At 43.5% G+C, this 10,930-nt stretch overlaps 1 pseudogene; it reads right to left on the bottom strand.

Annotated features, from left to right (window-relative positions):
• Nucleotides 1–5,066: 5,066 nt before the first annotated feature.
• LOC125622488 (olfactory receptor 6N1-like) lies at nucleotides 5,067–6,028 on the bottom strand (annotated as a pseudogene).
• Nucleotides 6,029–10,930: the final 4,902 nt, after the last annotated feature.

Raw genomic sequence — 10,930 nt, forward strand, 5'->3', positions numbered from 1 at the left:
TCTCTGCCACAGAATTTTGTGAAGGCCTAGACTATAACAGGGTTCAAAAAAGAGCTAGATAAATTCATGGAGTAGAGGTCAATCAATGGCTATTAGCCAGGTTGGACAGGGATGCAAAACCATGCTCTGAAGTGTCCCTAACATCTCATTGCCAGTAGCTGGGAATGGATGACAGGGGATGGATCACTTGATGATTACCTGTTCTGTTCATTCTCTCTGGGGCATCTGGCATTGGCCACTGTCAGAGACAGGATACTGGGTTAGATGGACCTTTGGTCTCACCCAGTATGGCTGTTCTTATGTAGAATGCAGATGTTGTAAAAGGGCAGCCAGCCTGGGGCACCATGATTATAGGTGCCCTCCATCAGCTTCTTTTCCCCCTTGGAAGCACATTCATTCCTCCTGTATCTCCCATGTCTTTGATAGAGTTACACCTTCATTACCTCTTTCCTATTCCTTCTTTCCTTCAACATTTCAGGCTCTCCCTCACTCTTCCTGCATATGGGAGAGAAGGCAAATGTTTCCTCTCTCGCTTCCTCCTCCTGAATGTTGAGTATCTTCATTCCCTCTTCATCTCCGAGACCTTCTTGGGGTGTGATCCTCCTACCACAATGCATGAATAATTCAAATTGTGTTGTGCACTGTGACCAGCAGGAAGAACAGGGCTATGGGTGGGATCTGGGTGGAGCTTTTCTGTTTCTCCAGCACACCCTGAACTTTCCCATCTATCACATTCGATAATAGGGATTGCTCCTTTTTGCCATCCATCCATCGCTCTTCCATAATTCTACAACAGCCTGGAAAGAGCATCTCCAATATGAGCTCTCCATGACAGACACGTATGGCAACCCCAAAATCCTTGGGAAAGTCAGTGCCACACATTGAGGGACTCACTGAATTCTTACTGAAGCAAACTTCCTGTGAAGTTAATTGAGCAGCACACAATGAGGCCTGAGGACTCACAGATGATTCAATTTTGACTCATGCCCTAATCCATTCTCCCTGAAACTTAATGTGAAAAGATTTATAGCACAGGGTTGACATCCCTCAGCTCTAGAAACTTGTCCCATTGCTGAGGGCAATTGGAGTGTCCGTGCATGTTGCAACCATGCTGGCTCCCATCTGTCCTATTTGGTGGATCAGTAAGATGTCAGAGAGCTTTGTGAATGTGGTGCCATAGTGTAAATATACACCATTTATGTGCAGAAAATCCTGTCTCCCTCTAGAGTCTGGACCAAGCATATATAGCAGACTGACAATAATTTACATGTACACTTTATTCCCTTAAGTCAGTTTAGAGGCCTGAGTTTTTCTTACTGGTTATTCTGGATTTAATGTCTTAGACAGATAGATAGATAGATAGATATTATCTATCTCAGCCCATAAACATGTATCTTATATACTAATTGTTATAAAATTTGCAGATGACATCAAACTGAAAAGACAGACATGGACTATTTTGGCAGTACAATTTTAATTTCCAGCCCCAATGACATGTCAAGGAGCAAAGTTCTGCTTCCAGGAAGCAAAGGAGGATGAGAGAGGAGGGAACCGCATCTTATTGAGTTAGAAACACTTCCCTGGGCTGGTCCTGGGCCAGTGCAGCAGAGACCCACCAGCTCTCTGAAGAAGGACAGGAATAGGTAGCTTGTGGCCATGGATCATTGAATAACACTGTTGTGGGCAAGATATCAATGAGAACTCTTGGCCCACATGTCTATTTACCTTCCCTTCTTCAGCCATTTCAGGTCATCAAACTGAAACATTCAATTAGCAGGAGATGAAGAGTGGGGATTGGTTGATTTACCCCTGATTTACCTCAGGGTCCCAGTACAAAGTGACCTGAGCTACTGACCTGGCCATGAATAAAATGTATTCCTAACCTGGTGATTTGATTAAATTCTTCTTGTTGGGGACACTGGGGCATGGCCACTAGGTAACTTGAGGGGATGGAAGACCACGAGTGTCGATGAAGCCCCCTCGCACTAGGCCCAAATGTCCTTGGCGCCCCCCCCTCCACCAGACTGGAGGCACTTACAGCAGCTATGCGTACTAGGCCCAAGTGTCCTTGGCCCGCCCACCTGAAGGCACTCGCAGCAGTTATGCTGAGGATCTGCAACAATATGTTGCAGAGTCAGACTGCCTGAAACGAAACAAGGCCAAACAGGGCAGATATGGAAGAACAATGCTGAATAAAGCAGCTTTATGTATAGTTTAACAAATGATACAAAAAACAAGGGAACTAGCTGGTAACTGGATTGGCTGGCTATATGGATACTTAGGGCAGCTTGCTATTGGATAAGTATGCTGAAGAAAGGATGTATAAAAGCCTGTGTAACTTCCTGCTCGGTGTGCAGGATTTGAGATTCTATTCTCCCTGTACCTTGTTTGCAACTGCAAATAAACTTTTCTGCTTCTCCACCCCGTTGTGATTATTGAGTGAAGCACACCGGGTAGCGAACCAACCCCTGCTGTTGTTTTGCCTCTCGGCACTGGGTGCAGGCAACATTCTTAACATAGAGCTTCATTACCACCTAATGCCTTCAAATATAACCTACACAAATATTGTAAATGAGTTCTAACATCAAGGAAAGTGGGACACATATATTTTATTCCAGTTTTAAAACCACTTGGGACAAAGCTGAAGGTGACAAATGCTAAATTTCTTAAGGACGTCATTTTAATTATTTTATTCTCATGAACTCATTAAAATATTTACTTGCAAATTCATCCACTCTCAAAGGAGAATAATCCAAATTCAAGGAGGATGCACTGCTTCCTCAAACATGAGTGTGGGTCTGAGGGTGAAATGAATGTCTAAGGATACGGCTGGGTGTCCTAATTTTCATCCATAATGAGTGAGATGCCCACAGGTAGGCAACACATAGACTCAACACTTAGATACAAGGAGTCCTGATTCTGACAGTCATGAGTTCAGCAAGCACACAAAGATGAGTATGGGCTACTGATGTCGAATCATAGAATCATAGAATATCAGGGTTGGAAGGGACCTTTGGAGGTCATCTAGTCCAACCCCCTGCTCAAAGCAGGATCTCATCCCCAACTAAATCATCCCAGCCAGGGCCTTATCAAGCCTGACCTTAAAAACCTCTAAGGAAGGAGATTCCACCATTTCCCTAGGTAACCCATTCCAGTGCTTCACCACCCTCCTAGCGATTTTTTTTTCCTAATATCCAACCTAAACCTCCCCCACTGCAACTTGAGATCATTATTCCTTGTTCTATCATCTGGTACCACTGAGAACAGTCTAATTCCATCGTCTATGGAACCCCCTTTCAAGTAGTTGAAAGCAGATATCAAATCTCCCCTCATTCTTCTCTTTTACAGACTAAATAATCCCAGTTCCCTCAGCCTCTCCTCATAACTCATGAGCTCTAGCCCCCTACTCATTTTTGTTGCCCTCCGCTGGACTTTTTCCAATTTTTCCACATCCTTCTTGTAGTGTGGAGCCCAAAACTGGACACAGTCTTTCAGATGAGGCCTCACCAATGCCGAATAGAGGGAAATGATCATGTCCCTCAATCTGCTGGCAATGTTCCTACTTATACAGCTGAAAATGCCATTAGCCTTCTTGGCAACAAGGGCACACTGTTGAGCCATATCCAGCTTCTTGTCCACAGGTTCCTAGGTTCCATGAGTCAGAATGTGCAAGATCATAACCCCAAGTCACAGAGACCCCTTTGGGACTGTCACCTGACGTGCTGAAACTACCCCTGAATCCATTTTTCCTGTGAGGTTGGGGCTCCAGAACCCTGCCTTGTCAAGCCAGACATGCCAGTCTGCTCCAACACAGACCCAGGGTCTGAACCACATGCCCCAAAGCTGCAGAGTTAACTGAAAACAGCTTAAGATGTCCTTTTGTCTCTAGTACCCATACACCAAGCTCCCAATGGGATCCAAACCCCAAATAAATCCATTTTACTCTCTATAAAGCTTATATAGGGTAAACTCACAAATTGTCCACCCACTATAACACTGATAGAGAGATATGCACAGCTGTTTGCTCCCCAGGACTCACAGACAATTGAATTTTGACTCTATGCCCTAATCCATTCCCCCTGAAACTTCACTTGAAAAGATGTATAGCACAGGTTTGACATCCCTCAGCTCTAGAAACTTGTCCCACGGCTGAGGGCAATTGGAGTGTCCTGCAACCATGCTGGCTCCCATCTATATAGTTTTGTGAATGTGGTGCCATTGTGTAAATATACACCATTTCTGTGCATAAAATCTTGTCTCCCTCTAGAGTCTGGGTTAATTAATAAGCAAAAGTGATTTTATTAAGAATAAAAAAGTAGGATTTAAGTGGTTCCAAGTAATAACAGACAGAACAAAGAAAGTTTCCCAGTAAAATAAAACAAAACAAGCAAGTCTAAGCCTAATACATTAAGAAACTGATTACAGATAAAATTCCACCCGTAGACATGTTTCAATAAGCTTCTTTCACAGACTGGACTCCTTCCTAGTCTGGACCCAATCCTTTCTCTTGTACAGATCTTGTTAGCTCCAGCTCAGGTGGTAACTAGGGGATTTCTCATGACTGGAACCTCCTTTCTTCTTTTCCGCCCCCTTACAAAGCTTTGGCACAAGGCAGGAATCTTTTGTCTCTCTGGGTCCACACCCTTCCTTCTAAATGGAAAAGCACCAGGATTAAGATGGATTCCAGTACCAGGTGACATAGTCACATGTCCTGTGAGACCCCAAGCCTTCACTCTTCCTGGCCTGACTCACAGGAAGGTTTGCAAGTAAACAGAGCCATTTACAAACAATTGTCCTAGTTGATGGGAACCATCAAGGTTCCAAACCACCATTAATGGCCCACAATTTGCACAATTACAATAGGACCTCAGAATTATATTTCATATTTCTAGTTTCAGATACATGAATGATACATTTATACAAGTAGGATGACCACACTCAGTAGATTATAAATGATATCTTACAAGTGACCTTTTGCATGAAGCATATTCAAGTTACATTATATTCACACTCATTAGGATATTTTCATAAAATCATATAGACTGCAACATCACATATATATTAGGTTAACATTTTGAATTCCTGAAAAAGACAAAAGATCTAAGGAGAGATTTTCTCAAGGCTTTCTTTACCTCCTTGTTTCTCAGGCTGTAGATGAGGGGGTTGACCAAAGGCGTCAGGATTCCATAGAAGACAGAGAACACTTTGTTCAGGTCCCTCAGTGCATCAGAGTCCAATAGCAGATACACCAGGGTCAATGTCCCATAGAAAACTGTCACCACGATGAGGTGAGAGGAGCATGTGGAAAAGGCCTTTTGCCTCATGGTGCTGGAAGGGATTCTCAGGATGTTGGAGATGATACAAACATAGGATGTCACTGTCAATAGAAATGGAGGCAATGTGAATATGGAGCAAGATATTAAACCAGCAACTTTCACCATGTGGGTGTCAGTGCAGGAGAGTTTTGTTATTGGATGAAAATCACAAAAGAAATGGTCAATTTCATTGGGGCCACAGAAAGTTAATTGTGACAACATAAATATAAAGATGGAAACAGACATAAATCCACCTATCCACAACCCAACCACTAGCTGGAGGCACAATCTGCCATTCATAAGTGCTGCGTAATGCAGAGGTTTGCATATCGCTAAATACCGATCATAGGACATCACAGACAAAAGCAAACACTCTGTCCCTGCCAGAGAACCAAAGAAATAAAATTGAATGATGCATCCCATAACAGAAATAGACCTGTCCCCAGTCAGGAGAGTGGTCAGCATCCTGGGCAGGATGGTGGAGGTGTAGCAGGTCTCCAAGCAGGACAAGTTCCCCAAGAAGAAGTACATGGGGGTGTGAAGGTGCTGATCAGTCACAAGTAGTGCAATGATGAGGATGTTCTCAGCCATGGTCGCAATGTAGATCACTAGAAACAGCAGGAAGAGAAGAATATGAAGTTGAGGGAGATCCCCAAATCCCAGGAGGATGAATTCTGTGATGGTCGTTTGATTTCCCTCGTGTATGTTTGATGTCAGCTTCATCTAGGGGAAATAAAAGAAATCATGCAATTAAGAATCTAACGTCCATTACAAAACAGTCATATTTTCTATTCCAGCTTCTCCCTGATGGTAGCCATCCCAACAGTTGAGTCAAGACTCCAGAGGGTGGAGGCAGTTGGGGTACAAATTTTAAAAAAAAGGTAAAAGTGAACTGACATTGGAAATGTAACTACTGCCTGGTATCTCTATGGTTGAATACATCTCACCTTCAGCTTCCTGAACATGTTTTTTGTATTACTATAACCACAATGTCTGAGGTTATCATTGTAGATTAAGGGGAATTAAATGTCACTCCATTGGCTTCATAAGGAAACCTCAGTAAAATCCTATTGCTGGGCTGATACTTCATTTACCCACATTTACACTGCGGAGTCCACCATATTCCAGTGGAGTGGTCAAAAGAATTTGACTCCAGAGACCTGGGTTTATTATTGGCTGCTCCACTCCCTGACGTTGGGTTTATCACTTCCTCTCGCTGTGCCTCTCTTCCCTCCATTATATAATAGTTGATGATGATACCACTTACTGTTTTCGTAATGTGACCTGAAATTTAGAAAAGAAAAGCTGTCTACATGTGCTTACATGCTCTTGTGTAAAATGGAGATATGATACTGAAGACACTATTCAAAATTTTACTAGTTATGTCAGTGAGTTTGCCTTATAACTTCTCATCGTTAGCAAACTGCTGTGAGACCATGCATAACTCTCAATATACTTTATGAAGAAAAAATAAATAGGCCTCAATGTCATATTTCCACCTCAATCTTGCAGAAATGGCTTTAATTTTTTGTTTAAAAACACGGTGTTTTTAGACACTTCCTTTCCCCCCACCCCATATTACAGGGAGATCTCTCCCATATGTCTCCTAATGGGAATCAGAGAGTAGGTTTCTTTATTGGCAAGGATTTGCAACTTCTTTTTGAGAGCTTTCAATGCCTAAAATTTATGGGTAATATTTTCCAAACTGCCAGACTTCGAAAATTATCCATGTACCTACACCTGCAGATTGGACACTCAATCCCTTTGAACATCTGGTGCTGAGATACCATGTGGAAGAATCTAGGATGCATAGTTAGATTAAGGAGTTCTGCCAATGCTTCCTTGGCTAAGGTGGCTGTGACATTTTGGGGAACATGTCTATGTCTGTTTTATCATTCCATTTTTTTTGTCAATGTCATTTCGAATTGGAACCATCATCCTGGATGGGAATAACTCTTTTGTAGAAGGAAACATGGAATGGGTCATGGGAAAGTCATGCCTTGGTAGCAGTGACAACACTATCAAGGGCCATCAACACTGAATGTCTCACACCTGGTGAAACAGTGGGAGTTTTGAGAACTAGGAACCTTGGCCAGATGTTGCCCATATCCAAGTACGTCAGCAGCACATGGAATTTAGAGGCTTGATCCAGTCATAAGAATCTGGTGTCTGTTTTGAGAAAGTAATTGAACCTGTTTGAAGCTAGGTTTTCCCTTTGACCAATATTTGAAATTGGCTCAACAAAGACACCAATGGGGCATTCATTAATCCAAACTGGTGAGTTTGTTGCCTGTTAGTTTCTTTCTTTGTTCTGTGTTTGCTACTTGACTGATATTATCATGTGGTCTGTTTTTTCTTGTGGGGATGGGATTTGGGGGGGTCTGTGTTCTCAGCCTAGGGGCCTGATAGATACTACTGGAGGCTTCCTAATGAGGCTTTGATCCCTAGACCCTTTAGCACCCATTATCCCTTAAACAGAAGGTGAAGCTACACAGGGAGAACAGGAGTTTAAAAAGCCAGCTCCTAAGTGATCAGAGCGACCAGGAGTGACCAGGAGCAGCAAAGAAGGGAGGTTTGTGAGGTAGTTTAGAGATGGAGTGAGAGAGCTAGATACACCTGATTAGCATTCTCTAATCTTAGATCAATATGCCCTCCCTCACCCCTTCCACCCAAAAAACACAGAGAAACAATACCCAACAAAAAAAGTTGCAAAAGAAAAAATAATGGATGCAGAAGTCCAGAAGCAGAGTAGGGGCTATCCAGTTCATTGCACTGAATGCAGCAAGTACCATTACCTGCCTTGTGGGAAGATGGGGTATGTGTGCATTCGGTGCAAGGAGCTTACGACCCTCAGAGACCAAGTATGGGTTCTGGAGACCAGAGTGGCTGACCTTCAGGAGCTAAGGGCGATAGAGAAGTACATAGATAAGATTTTCCGGGGCACAGCAGAGCGGTTCCACTCCCAGTCTGACAGCCTCTGTGCTGTTGAGGAGGATGGAAGTCTTGGGGAAGGAGAACACCAAAGTGGAGCAGAGAGAAACCCATAGTTGGGACCCTCCTGCCAGATGATGTCATGATACCCTCTTGGCCTGAGTATACCTGTCCGGGGGGCGGGGGGAGATCCTCATTTACTAAGAAGAGCCAGGTAATAGTAATACAGATAGTAATAGAAGAATAGATAATTGAAATATAGATAGTTGGGTTTGTGATGACTGGGTGAACTGCATGGTGAATTGCCTGCCAGGTGCAAAGGTTGCGGATCTCTCGACACACCTAGCTTTAGGAGAAATGCTGGGGAAGTGTACCACGTACGTGCCAATGATATAGGAAAAGGTAGAAGAGAGTTACAGCAGTCCAAATTGTAGCAGGTATTTAAGAGATTAAAGTCCAGGACCTTCATGGTAGCATTCTCCGAAACATTTTCATTTCTACACGTAGGGCCAGTTATACAGGCAGAACTTCAGGGTCTCAATGAGTGGATGAGATGATAGTATAGAGAGGAGGGGTATAGATTTATTAGGAATTGGGGAACTGTTTGGGGAAGGAGGAGCCTATACAGGAAGGATGGTCTTCACCTAAACCAAAATGGCACCATATTCCTTGCATGTAAAATTAAAAGTGTCGTAAAGGAGTTTTTAAACTAAGGGCTTGCAAAAATCAGCAGGTGCATCATAGCAACTTGGTGGAATGATGATAATCAATGGGGCACAATAATACCAGGGTACAAAATGAATAGGAATGGCAGAGTAGTTCATGCAATTGGGGGAATGCCACTATCTGTGAAAGAAAGTGTAGTAGCGTGAAATGTAGTCAAAAATCTTAAATGAATCAAACTGTACACTAGAATCTCTATGGATAGAAATTCCATGCTTGAACAGTAGGGATATACTAATGACCACCTAACCACAATGGTGAATGTGAAATGCTCAGGGACATTAGAGAGGCTATAAAAATAGAAAACTTAACAATAATGGGGGAACTGCACAAAAATGAGGATGCTAGCTCAAAGTACATTAAAAGGAACTGTCTGCAAAGTGAAATGCCTTCAGCCCCCAACTAAAACCCCTCCAACGCATTATTAAGGATCTACAACCTATCCTGAAGGATGACCCAACACTCTCACAAATCTTGGGAGACAGGCCAGTCCTTGCCTACAGACAGCCCCCCAACCTGAAGCAATTACTCACCAACAACCACATACCACACAACAGAACCACTAACCCAGGAACCTATCCTTGCAACAAAGCCCGTTGCCAACTGTGCCCACATATCTATTCAGGGGACACCATCACAAGGCCTAATAACATCAGCCACACTATCAGAGGCTCGTTCACCTGCACATCCACCAATGTGACATATGCCATCATGTGCCAGCAATGCCCCTCTGCCATGTACATTGGTCAAACTGGACAGTCTCTACGTAAAAGAATAAATGGACACAAATCAGATGTCAAGAATTATAAGATTCATAAACCAGTCGGAGAACACTTCAATCTCTCTGGTCACGCAATCACAGACATGAAGGTCGCTATCTTACAACAAAAAAACTTCAAATCCAGACTCCAGCGAGAAACTGCTGAATTGGAATTCATTTGCAAATTGTATACTATTAATTTAGGCTTAAATAGAGACTGGGAGTGGCTAAGTCATTATGCAATGTAGCCTATTTCCCCTTGTTTTTTCTACCCCCCCCCCCGACGTTCTGGTTAAACTTGGATTTAAACTTGGAGAGCGGTCAGTTTGGATGAGCTATTGCCAGCAGGAGAGTGTGTTTGTGTGTGTGTGTGTGTGTGTGTGTTCCCGGGGGGGGGGAGGGGAGAAAGTCTGGACTTGTGCTGGAAATGACCCACCTTGATTACCATGCACATTGTAGGGAGAGTGGTCACTTTGGATGAGCTATTACCAGCAGGAGAGTGAGTTTGTGTGTGTATGGGGGTGGGGAAGGGTGAGAAAACCTGGATTTGTGCTGGAAATGGCCCACCTTGATTATCATGCACATTGTAGGGAGAGTGGTCACTTTGGATAAGCTATTACCAGCAGGAGAGTGAGTTGTGTGTGTGTTTTTTGGAGGGGGAGAGAGAACCTGGATTTGTGCAGGAAATGGCCCACCTTGATTATCATACACATTGTGAAGAGAGTGGTCACTTTGGATGGGCTATTACCAGCAGGAGAGTGAGTTTGGGGGGGGGGGGGCGGAGGGTGAGAAAACTTGGATTTGTGCTGGAAATGGCCCAACTTGATGATCACTTTAGATAAGCTATTACCAGCAGGAGAGTGAGTTTGTGTGTGTATGGGGGTGAGGAGGTGAGAAAACCTGGATTTGTGCTGGAAATGGCCCACCTTGATTATCATGCACATTGTAGGGAGAGTGGTCACTTTGGATAAGCTATTACCAGCAGGAGAGTGAGTTTGTGTGTGTGGTTTTTGGAGGGGGGTGAGGGAGTGAGAGAACCTGGATTTGTGCAGGAAATGGCCCACCTTGATTAACATTGTGAAGAGAGTGGTCACTTTGGATGGGCTATTACCAGCAGGAGAGTGAGTTTGTGTGTGGGGGGGCGGAGGGTGAGAAAACCTGGATTTGTGCTGGAAATGGCCCAACTTGATGATCACTTTAG

Source organism: Caretta caretta, chromosome 13 (assembly GCF_965140235.1).
Source record: "Caretta caretta isolate rCarCar2 chromosome 13, rCarCar1.hap1, whole genome shotgun sequence".
In the NCBI taxonomy this organism is placed as follows: Eukaryota; Metazoa; Chordata; order Testudines; family Cheloniidae; genus Caretta; species Caretta caretta.